The 18,854-nt window shown below is 51.5% G+C and overlaps 1 protein-coding gene across 1 annotated transcript in view; it reads right to left on the bottom strand.

Moving 5' to 3' along the window:
* The window catches only part of CNN1 (calponin 1), a 37,194-nt gene that overhangs the window by 10,176 nt on the left and 8,164 nt on the right, over nt 1-18,854 (bottom strand). The window lies entirely within an intron of this gene.

Genomic DNA, 18,854 nt, shown 5'->3' with positions numbered 1-18,854 from the left:
CGTCTCAAGGCAACTAGAGACAGGGCCTTTTCCACAATGGCCCCTATGTGGTGGAACCAGCTACCGGAAGAGGTGAGGGCCCTGCGGGACCTTGCTCAGTTTCGCAGGGCCTGTAAGACAACCCTCTTCCGGTTAGCCTATGCCTCATTAGATAATGTAGCTACCAGATTTTTGTGTTTATACTGTATAGTTTAATGTTTAATTTTAAGGTTTTTAGGTTTTAATTGTCTGATTTTAGAGGTAATAACTTGCTCTGATTTTACTGTTTTATTGTTGTTGTAAGCCGCCCTGAGCCACTTGTGGGAAGGGCGAGATAGAAGTCACCAAATAAATAAAATAAATAAATAATTACAACCCATTGGTTCTGGTCCTACCTTCCGGGGCCACAAGAAACAATTCTGCACTTTTGTGCCCCACTGAGGTCCCGCCCTCCGCAGACTCCACCCTCAAATCTCCAGGACTTTCCCAACCTGGGGGGACCACCCTGTTTGCACCAGGGGTTTTGGCAGAGTCCAAGATCCGGTCAACCTGACCAGCAGTTTGATAAGAGCGAGAGGCAGTGCACTGCCACGAACAGCAGCAGCCGTCAGCACAGCAGCCTGACCGAGGAAGCCGCATGAAGTCCCACCAGCAGCAGGGCAAGAAGGAGTTGCCAGATCCAGGGTGGGAAACCCCTAGAGATTTGGGGGTGGAGTCTGGGGAGGTCGGAGGCCTCAGTGGGGCCCAGTGCCGTAGAGTCCACCCTCCAAAGCACCCATTTCCTCCAGCCCAGGGGACTGAGCTCTCTAGTCTGAAGATGAGTAGCATTTCCAGGGGATCCCCAGGTCCCATCTGGAGGCTGGCATCCCTACGAAGAGAGGGCACCGCTGCCAAGAAAGAAGTTTGTGCTGAGTCGTTCGAAGGGATAGCTGGAACCTTCCTGCCTATCTAGCAAGTGCCAGCGCTGTGTGCCCTGGGCAGAATGGTGGGATAGAAATGCAGTTCAATGAAACTCAGGCCGGCTAGCAACAACAAATTAAACCACATAAACATTAAAAAAACAAAATACATAATAAAATCATTCAAACAGTTTACATTCCTAAAACCAAGAAGAAGAAAAAGACGACGACATTGGATCTACCGTATATCCCGCCCTCCACTCAAGAGTCTCAGAGCGGCTCAGAATCTCCTTCATCTCCCTCCCCCACAACAGACACCCTATGAGGTGGGTGGGTGGGGCTGAGAGGCTCTCACAGCAGCTGCCCTTTCAAGGACAACTTCTGCCAGAGCTATGGCTGACTCAAGGCCATTCCAGCAGCTGCGAGGAGTGGGGAATCAAACCCGGTTCTCCCAGATAAGAGACCTATGGCTGACCCAAGGCCATTCCAGCAGGTGCAAGTGGAGGAGTGGGGAATCAAACCCGGTTCTCCCAGATAAGAGAGCTCTGGCTGACCCAAGGCCATTCCAGAAGCTGCAAGTGGAGGAGTGGGGAATCAAACCCTGTTCTCCCAGATAAGAGAGCTCTGGCTGACCCAAGGCCATTCCAGCAGCTGCAAGTGGAGGAGTGGGGAATCCAACCCGGTTCTTCCAGATAAGAGAGCTATGGCTGACCCAAGGCCATTCCAGCAGCTGCAAGTGGAGGAGTGGGGAATCAAACCCGGTTCTCCCAGATAAGAGAGCTATGGCTGACCCAAGGCCATTCCAGCAGGTGCAAGTGGAGGAGTAGGGAATCAAATCCGGTTCTCCCAGATAAGAGAGCTATGGGCGACCCAAGGCCATTCCAGCAGGTGCAAGTGGAGGAGTGGGGAATCAAACCCGGTTCTCCCAGATAAGAGAACTCTGGCTGACCCAAGGCCATTCCAGCAGCTGCAAGTGGAGGAGTGGGGAATCAAACCCGGTTCTCCCAGATAAGAGAGCTCTGGCTGACCCAAGGCCATTCCAGCAGCTGCAAGTGGAGGAGTGGGGAATCAAACCCGGTTCTCCCAGATAAGAGAGCTCTGGCTGACCCAAGGCCATTCCAGCAGCTGCAAGTGGAGGAGTGGGGAATCAAACCCGGTTCTCCCAGATAAGAGTCTGCACACTTAACCACTACACCAAACTGAGAAACCAAGATGCGCATTTCTAATTTCTCTGATGTTCTTGTTTCAGTTATAAAATTCAGGGGGGTTGTCGATGCTATAGAGTAATAGCTACCTCCCTTCAACCGTTAAAATCATTCAAAACTTTAGGAATGTCTTCTGGGACAACAGCCTGGGCCCCAAAGGAGAGGGCAGTCCTTATGATCCCGGGCAATTGAAGCAGCTCTTGTATCCAAGGCTGCCATCCTGGGCATACTTACTCCTGTGTAAACATGCACACTTTTGAAGGAAAAGATGTTTGTTTTGCTTCTGAAGCCAGTGCACAGTAAAGGAGAGAAAGAGTCTTGGGAAGAAAAGTGGCATAGAAAAGTGCCTCAGGTGTTCCCCTGGTGGTGTTGGGGCAGGGAAGCGCGCAAGGAACGGTGTTTTAACGAGTAGGTCCGGGTGTCATGAGCCCTGACGAGGAGGAGCTGGAAGGGTTAACAGAGCTGGAAGAGTTGCCAGCCAGTTCCTCAGCTGAACAAATAGCAGCTGGCCCATCAATCACTCTCCAGGCACCAGTGTCAGCTGATGATCAATCTCCTCCAAGCTCTCCTCCTCCCATCTCAAGAGTTCGAAGCAGGCTCCGGAAAGAACTTTCAGAGCGAAGACATGAGGCACACCGATGCTTCAGATCTCTCAGCCCTGAGTTCTAGCAGAGTCGCTGCCACCCAGGGAGCAGGCTGATTTGAGACTCTCATATACCTCCCACCCAGGACCTGGTAACCTTGTGGAAGCAACAAGTCTATTCTCTGGCTTGCATCCACGCTCCTTCCTGATCCTGACCTGCTTGATTTCCTTGGCACCCTGACCTTTTGGCTTTTGGACACTGACTTCTGATTCCGGTTTGTGATTCTGCATTGGTGACCTGGCTCCTGCTTGACTTCCTGGACTTTGACTGGCTTTGGACTCCTGCCTGCCTGCAACCTGAGAACGTGACACCGGGCTGGCCATCAGACTCAGGGAGCCATAAGTCGCCCCACTTGGGGCTTCCAGGGCTTTGTGGTGGCACTGGGAAAAGTAGGCTTGGCACCAGCATGCCTCTTTATTTGGACATGAGCTTCCAAGCCGGGGCCAGGCACTCCTTGTAAGGGCCTTTTCAGCCCCTGCAGAAGCTGGCCTCCCGCATCCTCCTGGGGAGCCTCCGTCTGAGCGGCAGAGAGAGCTTGGAGCTCTTTAGGGGCAGCTGCCCTGTTACAGATCCAGGCTGGCATTTCTGCCTGCCCTGCCAGAGACGACAAATGAGGATGGGCACATTTGGACTTTACATGGGGTTGCCAACCTCCAGGTGGGGGGTGGAGATCTCCTGGAATTTATTTATTCATTACTTTCAATTTCTATCCCACCCTCTCCACACGCGGACTCAGGGCAGCTAGCAGCCAGTTCAGGCCTTTATCATTTCAGTTTAAAAACCAATACAATACACTTACATTTAAAAACATTCCTTGGTGCTGTACAACCGCTCTCCAGGCTACAGTGATCGGTTCCTCTGGAGAATGGGGCTGCTGCGGGGGGGGGGGGGGCTCTGCGGCATTTTTCTTTGCTGTGGCCTCTCCCCTCCTCCCCCCAGGCCCCATTCCCAAATCAAGAAGAAGAAGAATTGCAGATTTATATCCCGCCCTCCACACTGAATCTCAGAGTGGCTCACAATCGCCTATATATTCTCCTCCCACAACAGACACCCTGTGATGTAGGTGGGGCTGAGACGGCTCTCCCAGAAGCTGCCCTTTCAAGGACAACTGCGATAGCTATGGCTGATGCAAGGCCATTCCAGCAGCTGCAAGTGGAGGAGTGGGGAATCAAACCTGGTTCTCCCAGATAAGAGTCCGCACACTTAACTACTACACCAAACTGGCTCTCTTACAAACACCCTGTGGGATGGGTGGGGCTGAGAGAGCTCTGACAGAAGCTGCCCTCTCAAGGACAACTCCTGCAAGAGCTATGGGTAACCCAAGGCCATTCCAGCAGCTGCAAGGGGAGGAGTGGGGAATCAAACCCAGTTCTTCCAGATAAGAGTCCACACACTTAACCACTACACCAAACTGGCTCTCTCTCCAGTTTGGACACCAACCTATAGAGCAAACCTTCCGCATCCACCCAACCTCCGTAGAACACGTGCCTGACTACTTGCCTCTGCCCAAGGGTCTCTTTTCAGTTTCAGCCCTTAAAGTGTTAGTCCAGGTGGGAGAGCTGAAGGCTGCAAGCACCTTGCACTGTCCTGTCTATTGATCATGGATGGTTGCCCTGAAGAAGCCCAGAGGCAGCCGAGCTTCCCTTCAACGGCTGCAGCCGGCAGGCAGAGGTTGTTGGCGGAAAGTACCATCAAGTCCCAGTTGATTTATGGGGGGGACGCCCGTGGGGTTTTCAAGGCAAGAGACCACCAGAAGGGTTTGCCCTTCCCTGCCTCTGGGTCGCAAACCTGCATTTCCTTGGTGGTCTCCCATCTAAGTACCAACCAAGGCTGACCCTGCTTAGCTTTCAAGATCTGACAAGGTGCAATTAGCCTGGGCCATCTAGGTCAAGGCAAGAGATGTCCGGGGGTGGTTTGCCATTGTCTGTCTCTGCATAGGGAACCTGGACCTCCACGGTGGTCTGCAGTCCAAGTACTAAGCAGGGCCAACACTGGTTAGCTTCTGAGATCTGACAAGATCAAGCTACCCTGGCCCATCTGGGTTTGGGCAGGTGGAGGTTTAAAAAGAAAGGTAAGACCCCTGTGAAGACATGGAAGCCGTGACAGACTTCACATTGCTGGGATCCAAGATCACTGCAGATGGTGACTGTAGCCATGAAATTAAAAGACTTCTGCTCCTTGGGAGGACAGCTATGGCAAACCTATAATAAAAAGTAGAGACATCACCCTGCCTACAAAAGTCCGTATAGTCAAAGCGATGGTATTTCCAGTAGTAATGTATGGCTGTGAGAGCTGGACCATAAGGAAGGCCGAGCGCAGAAGAACAGATGCTTTCGAGCTGTGGTGCTGGAGAAGACTCTTGAGAGTCCCTCGGACTGCAAGGAGATCCAATCAGTCAGTCCTAAGGGAAATCCACCCAGACTGTTCCCTGGAAGGTCAGATGCTGAAGCTGAAGCATCCTGTGGCCACCCAGTGAGAAGGGAGCACTCCCTGGAGAAGGCCCTGATGCTGGGAAAGACAGAAGGCCAAAGAAGAAGGGGGCGGCAAAAGAGGAGATGGCTGGACAACATTACTGTTGTAATTAACATGAATTTGAACAGACTTCGGAGGATGGTAGAAAACAGTTTATGTTTAATTCTATTTATAGGAGGGCCTGGCGTGACTTGGTCCATGGAGTTGCAAAGAGTTGGACTCAACTGTGTGACTGAGCAACAAAGATCCCTGTGCAAGTACCGGATCATTACCAACCCATGGGGTGACGTCACATCAGAATGTTTTCTTGGCAGACTTTTACAGGGTGGTTTGCCATTGCCTTGTCCAGTCATCTACACTTTACCGACCTCGGAAGGATGGAAGGCTGAGTCAACCTCGAGATGGCTACCTGAACCCAGCTTCCACTGGAATTGAACTCAGGTCATGAGCAGAGCTTGGACTGCAGTACTGCAGCTTAGCACTCTGTGCCATGGGGCAGAGGTTAGGGGCATTCTGAACTGAAGCTGTTTTGGACCCCCATCTTGGTTCCCAGAGGCTGGTCAGTCTTGGCTCTGCAAATAAGCTTAATTCTGTCCTTGGCCCGGCTGGACCTCATTTCACCCCGGGGGGAGGGGAGGTGTGAAGAGTCTGGATGCTTCGATGAAAGCGCCTCGGTTTGCCTGGCCAGTCGCAGCCAAATTATGTTGTCATAAGTAGGTTGACTGGTAGCTCCTGTTCTGCAACTCTGTGGATATGCAACTTGACATCCCAGCATTTGGCACGAGGCTGGACTCCAAGAGATCTCTGAGCGCCGAACTCTTGGCTTTTTCTCCTGTCCTTACTGTGGAAGGAACTCTAAAGCACTGGAGGATCCGCACCTTTTGCCAGCGATCACCTCAGACCCTGCATCCGCTTTCCTGTGGGAATTCCCTCCAGTCCCCCAAGTCATGGATAGCACTGCTCACAGATTAAGGAGGAGGTCCACATGGTGTGGCACAGAGTGTTAAAGCTGCTCACGAACTGAGTTCGATCCCCGGCAGAAGCTGGGTTTTCAGGTAGCTGGCTCCAGGTTGACTCAGCCTTCCCTCCTTCCAAGGTCGGTCAAATGAGTCCCCAGCTTGCTGGGGGGAAAGCGTAGAGGACTGGGGAAGGCAATGGCAAACCACCCTATCAAAAAGTCTGCCGTGAAAACGTTGTGAAAGCAACGTCACCCCAGAGTCAGAAACGACTGGTGCTTGCACAGGGGACCTTTCCTTTCCCACATGGTGTCATATGAATTTCTGGGGCTTTCCCCTTTAACCTGAAAGAGAACAAAAGCCATGTGGCTGCTCTCACATGGGGCTGGAGTTCTCTGATTGCTATTATGAAGGCAGAGGCATGGATTACCCGTTGTGCTCCCACACAGGAGAGTCTGTGGCAACTCAGTGGCTTGCTTTCATTGTCCTTGCATGTGCATTTTTATGGTTTTCTATTAAAAAATTGAAATAGACAAGCGGCAATAGATAAACAATTCCACACCATCCTCTCTAGGACAGCCTTTCAAGTACTTGAAGATGGTGATCCTATCACCTCTCAGCCGCCTCCTCTCCAGGCTAAACATGCCCAGCTCCTTCAACCTTTCCTCACAGGACTTGGTCTCCAGACCCCTCACCATCTTCGTCACCCTCCTCACAGACTCATCTGATGAAGTGTGCTTAAGAGCACACGACAGCTTACGTTCCGAATAAAACTGAGTTGGTCTTAAAGGCGTAATTGACTTTTGTTTTGTTCCACTACTTCAGACCAGCACAGCTGCCTACTTGGATCTCTCGATCGGTGGAAAGGTTGCCCTGACCGTGCTCTGGGGGATGGGAAGGCAATCTGAGGTGATTCAGTGACTCAGAGGCCGAGAGGTCAGTGCGGGGACGTCAGCCTGAATGGTTTGGTACCAGTGTTCCCTCTAAGCTGAGTTAGCATGAACTAGCTCCCAGATTTTAAGCCTTCAGCTCACACATTTTTGTCTTAGCTCAGGAAGGACGACCCCAGAACACACTAATTGATACAGCAGCTCACAATTTACAAAGTAGAATTTTTGCTCACAAGACTCTGCAGCTGAGAGGGAACATTGGTTGGCACCCCTCTTTGGAAAGAACTTGGGAACCCAAATAGTTGCTGGCCTCTAGCCAGACCCTAACCTCCGTCCCTAGAGCTGCAGGCCAGGTCCTGAGCCCCTGGAACACGAGCCCTCCACCTCCACCAAGGCCGCCTCTCCCATGTTTCCCGTGTGCTCTCTCGCTCTGCTCCTCTCCTGCGCTGCACTTCTCCGTTCCTGGAGTGTGGCCACCCTGGCTGTAGCTCAGAGGGAGAAAGAGCGAGAACACATTCCCGGGCTCTTTCTCTCTCTGGCTATGACGAGGCAGCTTCATACCTTCAGCCGGTGCCAGGGAGCCTTGCCAACCCAAACAGGCCCAGTCCCCTCGAGAAGGAATTTACCAAACTTGGGAGAAGAATGGGGGATGTGCTGCTTCCAGAGGTTGATTCCTCTGCTCTGCTCTGCTCTTTCCAGTGCCTGTGGCTGGCCAGGCTGGGGTGTGTGTAGACTAGAGGAAGAGGACGGACTCAGCCCCCTGTGGCTACACTCCCCCTGCCTGGTGATGTCCTTGTTCAGGTTCTCGGGAGGGTGGGCTGGGCTGGGCCTTCCAGAAAGGCATCTGTCGGTTCAGGCTCTACGCTGCCTGTGGGTGCCCAAAGCAGCTAGACTGTACAATTCAGCACACTGGCAAGCAGTTTAAACCAAGAAAACAAACCTGTTTCTGGGCTGGTTCTGATTCACTGGGCGAGCTGAGACACTCTGCAAGCCTGTGGCCTAGCTAGGGTTGCCAGCCTCCAGGTGGTGGCTGGAGATCTCCTGGGATTACAACCAGTGTTCCCTCTAAGCTGAGCTAGCGTGAGTTAGCTCACAGATTCCAGCTCACACATTTTGGTCTTAGCTCAGGAAAAATGGCCCCACAGCAATATGATTAATGCAGGAGCTCACCACTTTCATGCCAATAGCTCACAAAGTAGAATTTTTTGCTCACAAGACTCTGCAGCTGAGAGGGAACATTGATTACAACTGATCTCCAGGCAGCAGAGATCCGTTCCCCTGGAGAAAATGGCTGCTTTGGAAGGGGGACTCTGTGGCATTATTATACCCCATGGAAGTCCTGCCCCTCCCCAAACCCCACCCTCCCCAGGTTCCACCCCCCCCCCCCAAATTTCCAGGTATTTCCCAACCAGGTACTGGCAACTCTACCTTTCCCTCACAGCTTTCACTATGACCAGGCTATGGATCATTTTGTATATTTTAGATTGTAGCTGGAAGCTGGCTGTGGTACCCGCCTGGCACTGCAGCATGCCAACACTTCCATGTCTCACATTTTAAGAAGGATCTAGACAAGCTGGAAGGGGTCCAGAGGAGGGCGACGAAGATGGTGAGGGGTCTGGAGACCAAGTCCTATGAGGAAAGGTTGAAGGAGCTGGGCATGTTTAGCCTGGAGAGGAAGCGGCTGAGAGGAGAGGAGGCAGCTGAGAGGTGATCTGATCACCATCTTCAAGTACTTGAAGGGCTGTCATCTAAAGGATGGTGTGGAATTGTTTTCTGTGGCCCCAGAAGGTAGGACCAGAACCAGTGGATTGAAATTAAATCAAAAGAGTTTCCGGCTCAACATTAGGAAGAACTTCCTGACTGTTAGAGCGATTCCTCAGTGGAACAGACTCTCCTTCCTCGGAGGTTTTTAACCAGAGGCTAGATGGCCACCTGACAGCAATGAAGATCCTGTGAATTTAGGGGGAGATGTTTGTGAGTTTCCTGCATTGTGCAGGGGGTTGGACTAGATGACCCTAGAGGTCCCTTTCAACTCTAGGATTCTATGACGTACAGCGATGCCTTCCTCAGCTAGGGTTGCTGAGTCCAAGAAAGATTCAAGAAATATCTGGGGACTTTGGGGGTGGAGCCAGGAGACTCTGGGGGTGGAGCCAAGAGACATTGGGGGTGGAGCCAGGAGGAAGGTTGTGACAGGCATAATTGAACTCCAAAGGGAGTTCTGGCCATCACCTTTAAAGAGACCTCACACCTTTGAAACGCCTTCCCTCCATTGGAGGTACTGAAAGATAGGGGCACCTTCTCTTGGGGCTGACAGAATCGGACCCAATCCTTTTGAAACTTGGAGTGTGTTTTGAGGAGAGGCAATGGATGCTATGCTGGAGATTCGATGCCTCTACCTCAAATAACAGCTCCCCAAGCCCCAGATACTCATGGATCAATTCTCTATTATACCCTAAGGGAATCAGTCTCTATAGGACATAATGGAGTGCTCAGCAGACATTCCCCTCCCCCCACTTTCTGATGACCTTGAAGCAGGGGGGGCCCTCCAAACCGGGGGAATCCTTTGCCCCCACCTGGGGATTGGAAAATTAGGAAACTAGTGCTGTGGAATTTAGTAAGACAAAAGAATCACCCTGTACCAAATGTTGCAGTATAAGTACACAGGCACTCTTTTACTCAGACAATTTAACAAAATAATTCTTAAATGTCCTTTAAAGCAAAAGATCAGTCTTTAGTAGAAACTCAAACTTTAAATGCTTGGGACTCTTTAGCTTGGAGAAACGTCGACTGCGGGGTGACATGATAGAGGTTTACAAGATAATGCATGGGATGGAGAAAGTAGAGAAAGAAGTACTTTTCTCCCTTTCTCACAATACAAGAACTCGTGGGCATTCGATGAAATTGCTGAGCAGAAAGGTTAAAACGGATAAAAGGAAGTACTTCTTCACCCAAAGGGTGATTAACATGTGGAATTCACTGCCACAGGAGGTGGTGACGGCCACAAGTATAGCCACCTTCAAGAGGGGTTTAGATAAAAATATGGAGCACAGGTCCATCAGTGGCTATTAGCCACAGTGTATGTGTGTATATAAAAATTTTTTTGCCACTGTGTGACACAGAGGGTTGGACTGGATGGGCCGTTGGCCTGATCCAACATGGCTTCTCTAAAAAATGTTGCCGGGTACATGAAGTCTGCTGTTTTCTCTTCCTTCTGTTGAAAGACGCAAATGGACCCGACTGATCCTCTTTGAAGAGTATTCAACAGGTGTTGTGGCAACTACACCTGTTGAATACTCTTCAGAGAGGAGCAACATTTGGTACGCCGTGTTTCTTTTGTCTTATCCACCAGGGGACCTGCAACCCTGTCCTGAGACCTCTCCTGCACTTCACATTTATCCATGACATTTTTGTAATGGGAAGGAAGCTCTCGAGAGACTCCAAAAGCAGTTCACTCACGCCACTAACCAGTGTTCCCTCTAAGCCGAGTTTGTGTGAGCTAGCTGACAGTTTTTTTTAGCCTCTGGCTCACGCAGTTTTGTCTTGGCTCAGGAAAAATGACCCCAGAGCAAATTGATTTGTGCAGCAGCTCACAACTTTAATGCCGGCAGCTCACAAAGTAGAATTTTTGCTCACAAGACACCACAACTTAGAAGGAGTATTGCCAGTAATGTGATCCTGGGCCTGTCCTCACAACAGGACCATTTCCTGGGCACCCCTTTGCAGTTCTCACCTCACGCTGACTGCCGTGCACAGCCACGTGGTTCAAGCAAAAGCCCGGAGTGTATAAGACAATCCACCTCACTGTGTTGCCACCACATTCGGTCCAGTTCTTGAGAGAAAGCCTCTCGCCAGAACTGATAGGGATTCTGGGGGTTACAATCCCCACATACTGGTGCCCAGAGATCAGCCTGCTTCCAGACAGGCCTCCAAAAAACAACAGATCCCCTGGCCTGGAATCCTAGAGTTGGAAGGGACCTCCAGGGTCATCTAGTCCAACCCCCTGCACAATGCAGGAAACTCACAAACACCTCCCCCTAAATTCACAGGATCTTCATTACTGTCAGATGGCCATCTAGCCTCTGTTGGAAAACCTCCAAGGAAGGAGAGCCCACCACCTCCCAAGGAGGAAGCCTCTTCCACTGAGGAACCACTCTGATGGTCAGGAATCATAGAATCCTAGAGTTGGAAGGGACCTCCAGGGTCATCTAGTCCAACCTCCAGGACAGTGCAGGAAACTCACAACCCCCTCCCCCTAAATTCACAGGATCCTCATTGCTGCCAGGTGGCCATCTAGCCTCTGCTGGAAAACCTCCAAGGAAGGAGAGCCCACCACCTCCTGAGGAGGAAGCCTGTTCCACTGAGGAACCGCTCTAAACTCACAAACACCTCCCCCTAAATTCACAGGATCCTCACTGCTGTCAGGTGGCCATCCAGCCTCTGCTGAAAAACCTCCAAGGAGGGAGAGCCCACCACCTCCCGAGGAGGAAGCCTGTTCCACTGAGGAACCGGTAAGGAAGTTCTTGTTGGAAGTCCCTGTTGGCCCCTGCAGCTTCCAGGTCAAAACCAGTCCAACGCATTGTCATTCTCTTGGATTTCTCTTTCTCCATCTCAGGCCCCAGATGGCTGCTATTTCCTGGCTCCTGAACCTCAAACAGATTCTCACCAACACCAACGGACTACATAACAGACACACAATGCTCATTTAAGGCGCTACGGCCACCGCGATGCCAACGTTTCTGCCCACCACACTGTAGCAATGCTTTCCAGGCCCCGATGACATCAGCGACACTGTCCTGGGCTCCTTCACTTGCTTAACCTCCACAGTGACGTGCGTCACCCTGTGCTGATGATGCTCTTCTCCTGCCTACTTTGGACAAACAAGTCGGACCCTACACAACAGAATAAATGGACAGAAATGCAACACCAAAAACTGCGAGATTTAGAAATGAGTGGAGAACACTTTAATCTTCCAGGTTCAGAGCTAAAGGTCACCAGTCTCCTACAAAAACAAACAAAAAAGCTACAAAGGGAGAATCCAACAAGAAATTGCTGAATTAGAATTCATCAAGAGATTAAATACTATCGCTTCCCCTAGTTTAAACAGCAGCTGAGCACTATAGGTCCTAATAACTCAGGATTGATTCTTTAGAGATCTTAATTGGTTCTTTTTATATCATTGTCATATCATTATATAAAAGCATGATGTAATCTTTTAAAGACTTTAGTTGATTTTCTTTTGCTTCCTACTGCACCTTCCTTGATTGGAAGCAGTTTATCACACTTGATTTGACTGTATTTATTCCACTCTGCCCAAACCTCAGTGATTTATAACACTGCTTTCATCAAGTCACTCTCTGCTAAAACCTCTCTTCTTTCTCTTCCCTCTTCTGTGACTTTAGCCTTAAAAGTTTTCCTGAAAGGATTTTCCTCTCCATTTGCATCTGATGAAGCAAGCTCTGACTCATGAAAACTGACACTGGAATAAACTTTCTTAGTCTTCAAGTGGACTTCTGTTTGATTTTGTGAGCATAAACTCACACGACTGCCCATCTGGAATGTCCAGCCAGCTGTACGCTTAGCAGAGAAGTGGGCTGACTATACTGGCTTGGCGGGTGGAATTCCCGGCACCTGCGGAAATGTCTCGTCTGGATCCAAGTCTGTGATTCCAGTTGAAAAAGGATCAGGGTTTGTGAGGGGCAGTGGTTTAGTTACCAGGCAGATATCTGGTTAGAGGAAAGTAATTGTATAATAAAGGATCACTGAAACTTCTGGAGCTAATGCAACTTCTATAAAAAAGGCCAGTGCTATGCTGGGGATTATTAGGAAGGGAACTGAAGACAAATCAGCCAGTATCATAATGCCCCTGTATAAATCGATGGTGCGGTCTCATTTGGAGTACTGTGTGCAGTTCTGGTCGCCGCACCTTAAAAAGGATATTATAGCATTGGAAAATGTGCAAAAAAGGAGAAAAGTTTGGAGAAATGTTGACTGAGGGGTGACATGATAGAGCTTTACAAGATTATGCATAGGAGAGAGAAGGTGGAGAAAGAAGCCTTTTCTCCCCTTTTCACAAAACACAAGACCTTGTGGGCACTCAATGAAATTACTGAGCAGTAAGCTTAGAACAGATAAAAAGTCCTTCTTCACCTAAAGACTCATTAACACGTGGAATTCATTGCTGCAAGAAGTGGTGGCATCTACAAGCACAGACAGCTTCAAGAGGGTACTGGAGAAACATCTGGAGCAGAGGTCACAGAATCATAGAGTTGGAAGGTACCTCTAGGGTCATCTAGTCCAACCCCCTGCACAATGCACGAAACTCACAAACACCTCCCCCTAAATTCACAGGATCTTCATTGCTGTCAGATGGCTATCTAGCCTCTGCTTATAAACCTCCGAGGAAGGAGAGCCCACCAACTCCCAAGAAAGCCTGTTCCACTGAGGATCAGGAAGTTCTTCCTAATGTTGAGACAGAAACTCTTTTGATTTAATTTCTGGTCCTACCTTCTTGGGCCACAGAAAACAATTCCACACCATCCTCTATAGGACAGCCCTTCAAGGCCTTGAAGATGGTGATCCTATCACCTCTCAGCTGCATCCTCTCCAGGCTAAACATCCCCAGCTCCTTCAACCTTTCCTTATAGGACTTGGTCTTCAGACCCCTCACCATCTTTGTCACCCTCCTCTGGTCCATCAGTGGTTATTAGCCACAAGGTATAGATGGAACACTCCGTCTGGGGCAGTGATGCTCTGGATTCATGGTGCTTAGGGGGGTCACAGTGGCCGGGCTTCTAGTGTCCTGGCCCCACTGATGGACCTCCTGATGGTGCCTGGTTTTTTGGCCACTGTGTGACACAGAGACCGTTTTTGCAAACAGCTCACCTTGCAGTCACAATCCTGTTCCCTCCGCAGCGTCTGGTCGGATTTCCCACCATCTGTGCCGAAGTTACAGGAAGTGCCGCAGCTTTTGCGTAGCAAACGTAAACCGCTAAAACCCAGTTTACGTTTGCTACGCAAAAGCCACGGCACTTCCTGTAACTGTGGCACTGATGGTGGGAAATCCGACAGACACTGTGGAGGGAACAGGATTGTGACTGCGAGGTAAGTTGTGTGCGAAAAAGGTTAGAGTGTTGGACTGGATGGGTTATTGGCCTGATCCAAGATGGCTTCCCTTATGTTCTTAAGGCCATTAAGGCAGAGGCTTAAATTATATGTGGCCATTCAGACTTGGCCCTGGCAACACCACAGAATGGGGGATCTGTGCCAAGAAATGAATGGAACTCCCTTCCCGCACGGTGGAATCTCCCCTTTGTCATCTGCAGAACTCATCTGAGAAAGCAGCGCTTAGCTCCGTATTGGTCTACTCCAAGGCAGAAAGAATGCTGAACCAGCAGCCACTCTATCCAACACAACCAAAGACCCCACTGGGGAGAGATGCCACTGCTGGGTGGACAGGTGGAGTCACATGACTCGGTGCACATCCATGCCAAAACCAAACCCAGCCCAAAGCCCCACACATCGAAACTGAGCCTGTCAGGGAAGAAGCTGGCCTGGGATCCTTCTCTTCCCGAGAATTTGTGATTCATACTCAGGGCAGTGGCTTGCCGTGCAGCTACAGCCCCAGCTAAGCCCCCAGCACAGACTAGCAGTGGCCGCCCTGCTCTCCCCCCTTCCCTTCGCATTCCAGCTGCTTCATTCCTAAACTCCCTTTGAGCAGTCCTCCTTTTCAGGCATCCTGTGAATGCGTGGAGGGAAAGTGGGACCATCACGTCTGCAGCCACCATGACACCCAGCCACCATTTCTAGTTAAAACAGCTGGACTCGACTCCAGGAGCACCTCAGAGACCAAAAAAGATTGTTTTGTATGTGGGGGGATAAGTTTTCAAGACTCAAAGTGGCAAAGTGAGCTGACTCCTGAAGCTGCTACCCCAAAATCCGGGCTTGAATCTTGCTGTTCAGTTGCAGATCAACACACACATTCTCTGAAATGACCTTCGGCTGCAACAGAACAGAGCTGGAGTCCAGCCAGTCCCAAAAAAGTATTATTCCAGGTATGAGCATGCATGTGCAGGCATACTGCTTCAGATATAGGGCTGATACCCGGAACAAAACTGCGTTGGTCCTGGAGTTGCCTGACTGGACTTTGTTCTTTAGGTTGAAACTGTCTTTGTGCACAAATACTCTTCATCTGCGGCTAGGGGTGCCAATTCCCACATGGGGGCAGGGGATCCCCAAGTTTGGCGGCCCTTCCCCTGCTTCAGTGCAGGGGGGGAGAGAAATGTCTGCTGGGCACTCATTATTCCCTATGGAGACCAATTCCCATTGGGTATAATGGAGAATTCATCCATGGGCATCTGGGGCTTGGGGGGGGGCTGTTTTTTGCGGTAAAGGCACTAAATTTGCAGCATAGCATCCAGTGCCTTTCCTCAAAAGACCCTCCAAGTTTCAAAAAGATTGGACTGAGGGATCTGATTTTATGAGCCCCAAGAGAAGGTGCCCTGCTCCATCATTATTTCCTATGGAAGAAAGGCATTTAAAAAGGTCTGCGATCCCTTTAAATGTGATGGCCAGAACTCCCTTTGGAGTTCAATTATGCTTGTCACACCCTTGCTCCTGGCTCCGCCCCAATGCCTCATGGCTCCACCCCCAGAGTCTCCTGACTCCACCCCCAAAGTCTGGCTGCACCTCCAGAGTCTCCCGACTCCACCCCCAAAGTCCCCAGATATTTCTTGAATTGGACTCTCAACCCTATCTTTGGCATTTCCATCACTCGCTGAGTAATCCCCTTTCGATACACTTTAGTGCTTCTTTGCAAGTGGATGTTGGTGTTTCACACAGTGGACGGAACGGGCATGATTCAGCATGTATGAGAGCACAACTGGGACCTAGGGGCAGAAAGCCACACGCAGATTGCTGAAGACACCTGACGAAGAACGCATGACTGCCAGCAGCCACAGGACGTGGGATGCCGCCCGCTTCCTCCCCAAACACATTCAGAGAACGCAGAATCACACAGAGCTGGAAGGGGCCACAGAGGCCATCTAGTCCCAGCCCCTGCTCCACGCAGAATCAGCCTCCAGCATCCCTGACCAGGGTCCGTCCAGCCGCTGCTTCCAGACTGCCAGGGAGGGGGACCTCAACACCTCCCCATGTAGCTGATTCAGTCATGACTGACTGAAAGATCCTGTGAATTTAGGACCACCACTGCTGTGACTCACTCGGGGTGCCTGACCTTCTGTCCCGCTGCCACCGCCACTCGACGGGCCGCAGGGTCAAAGCAGAGAGGCAGAGGGCCACCCCCTTCCTCCCTAGTGCTTTTAACTGCATCATGGGGCAGCCGGTATCCCTCCAAAACCATTGAAAGGGCCTGCTGATTTGGCCTCCAATGGCGTGGGAGGGGCAGCAGCTGCCCCTAGATACCCCCCTCATGCAATTGATGGTGATGATGATGATATTGGATTTATATCCCGCCCTCCACTCTGAATCTCGAGAGTCTCAGAGCAGCTCACAATCTCCTTCCCCTTCCTCCCCCACAACAGACACCCTGTGAGGTGGGTGAGGCTGAGAGGGCTCTCACAGCAGCTGCCCTTTCAAGGACAACCTCTGCCAGAGCTCTGGCTGACCCAAGGCTATTGCAGCAGCTGCAAGGGGAGGAGTGGGGAATCAAACCGGGTTCTCCCAGATAAGAGAGCTCTGGCTGACCCAAGACCATGCTAGCAGGTGCAACTGGAGGAGTGGGGAATCAAACCCGGTTCTCCCAGATAAGAGAGCTCTGGCTGACCCAAGGCCATTCCAGCAGCTGCAAGTGGAGGAGTGGGGAATCAAACCCGGTTCTCCCAGATAAGAGAGCTCTGGCTGACCCAAGGCCATCCCAGCAGCTGCAAGTGGAGGAGTGGGGTATCCAACCCGGTTCTCCCAGATAAGAGAGCTCTGGCTGACCCAAGGCCGTTCCAGCAGGTGCAAGTGGAGGAGTGGGGAATCAAACCCGGTTCTTCCAGAGAAGAGAGCTCTGGCTGACCCAAGGCCATTCCAGCAGCTGCAGGTGGAGGAGTGGGGAATCAAACCCGGTTCTCCCAGATAAGAGTCCACACACTTAACCACTACACCAAACTGGCTCCCTGGCTCAACTGAAATCACTAGGAAGGAAGGGGGTGGCCGTGGCCCGCAGCCTCTCTGCTTTCAATCCCACAGTGTTGGTAGGGGGAGGGAGGGAGGGAAGACCGGGGGGCCCTGAAAGGAAGTCATGGGGCGGGCCCCCATGGGCCCCCTGTAACAACAGGCCTGCACTGTTCACTTCTTCAAATATCGCAAGGAGAACAATAACTCTTGAGGAAGAGTGGGAGGAGTGTCCTCAGAAGAAGAGCATGGCCTGGAGCCTTGGGAGAGCCTCGCTTTCTCAGGCTGGGTTTTGGATCTCTCCGGGCCTCCTAAAAAGATCAGGCTAATTTATGCCCTTGCATTCCCCATGACTATGTATGGGTGTGAAAGCGGGGCAATAAAGGAAGCGTACAGGAAGAAATGCGGTGCTGGAGGAGATGCCACAAAGAGGTGGATTCTAGATCCAATCATGCCTGAACTCTCCCTAGAATCTAGTGACTAAGCAGAGGCTGTCCTACTTGGGCCGCACGAGGAGAGAAGGCAAGAGACACTGGAAAGGACCATCCGGCTGGGAAAGTGGAAGGCAGCAGGACATAAGAGAAGCCCTGTTGGATCAGGCCAGTGGCCCCTCCAGTCCAACACTCTGAGTCACACAGTGGCCAAAAACCCCAGGTGCCATCAGGAGGTCCACCAGTGGGGCCAGGACACTAGAAGCCCTCCCACTGTGCCGGCCCCCAAGCACCCAGAACACAGAGCATCCCTGCCCCAGATAATACGCTGTGGCTAAGAGCCCCTGATGGACCTCTGCTCCAGATGCTGATCCAACCCCCTCTCAAAGCTGGCTATGCTGGCAGCCGCCACCACCTCCTGTGGCAGTGAGTTCCAACAGGAACCTTCTGTTTGCAGGACCTGAGCGAGGCTGTTATGGGCAGGATGATTTGGAGGACATGAATTCAAAAGGTCACTTTACACACACACAGGGAGGTCTGCAAATGCCAGTAATGTCCCCGAACATTAGCCTTGCACTTGCCAGCCACTGTGGCCCCAGGGAGGACAGGCTGTATGGAATGAGGGCTAAGCTGTTGTGGAGGAAGGTGCCTTCCCCTCCCCTCCCTCATCTCAGAGGCCCTGGTGGCTGTGTTCCACAGCTGGGGTGGGGGGGGGGGTGTGCGTGCGGAGGGGGGTGGCCGGGGGGTCTCTGTTCTGGCCGGGGGGTCTCTGTTCTGGCCGGGGACTCTCTGTGGAGACCTGCTGGGTCTGCCTGCCAGAGGCACATCCCGACACACCAGGCCTTATATGAAGAAACCCCAAATCTGACCATATATGGCAAGCCTGTGGCTGCTGCTGCCCTCAGATGGACTCCTTTGGCGGCAGCAGCGGAGAGGGGAGCACTGCTGGCCAGCACAGGAGCTCAAGAATGCGGATCTGGAAGGGAGCGGAGGGACAGGCTGGGCTTTGCAGGGCTCCACAGACCTGGAGGAGCTGCGGGCAAAGAGAGGAAGGGGCAGGAAGCTGAAGGGTCACAGAATCCTAGAGTGGGAAGGGACCTCCAGAGTCATCTAGTCCAACCCCCTGGACAGTGCAGGAAACTCACAAGTACCTCCCCCCCCATACTCCCTTCCCGCCCTGCCTCTAATGATCTGCCTAATTCACACAATCAGCATTGCTGTCAGATGGCCATCGAGCCTCTGTTGAAAAACCTCCAAGGAAG

This window comes from Heteronotia binoei, chromosome 13, assembly GCF_032191835.1.
Source record: "Heteronotia binoei isolate CCM8104 ecotype False Entrance Well chromosome 13, APGP_CSIRO_Hbin_v1, whole genome shotgun sequence".
NCBI lineage: Eukaryota > Metazoa > Chordata > Lepidosauria > Squamata > Gekkonidae > Heteronotia > Heteronotia binoei.
Note: the sequence above shows the minus strand (reverse complement) of the source record. Positions and strands in the feature narration are given on the sequence as shown.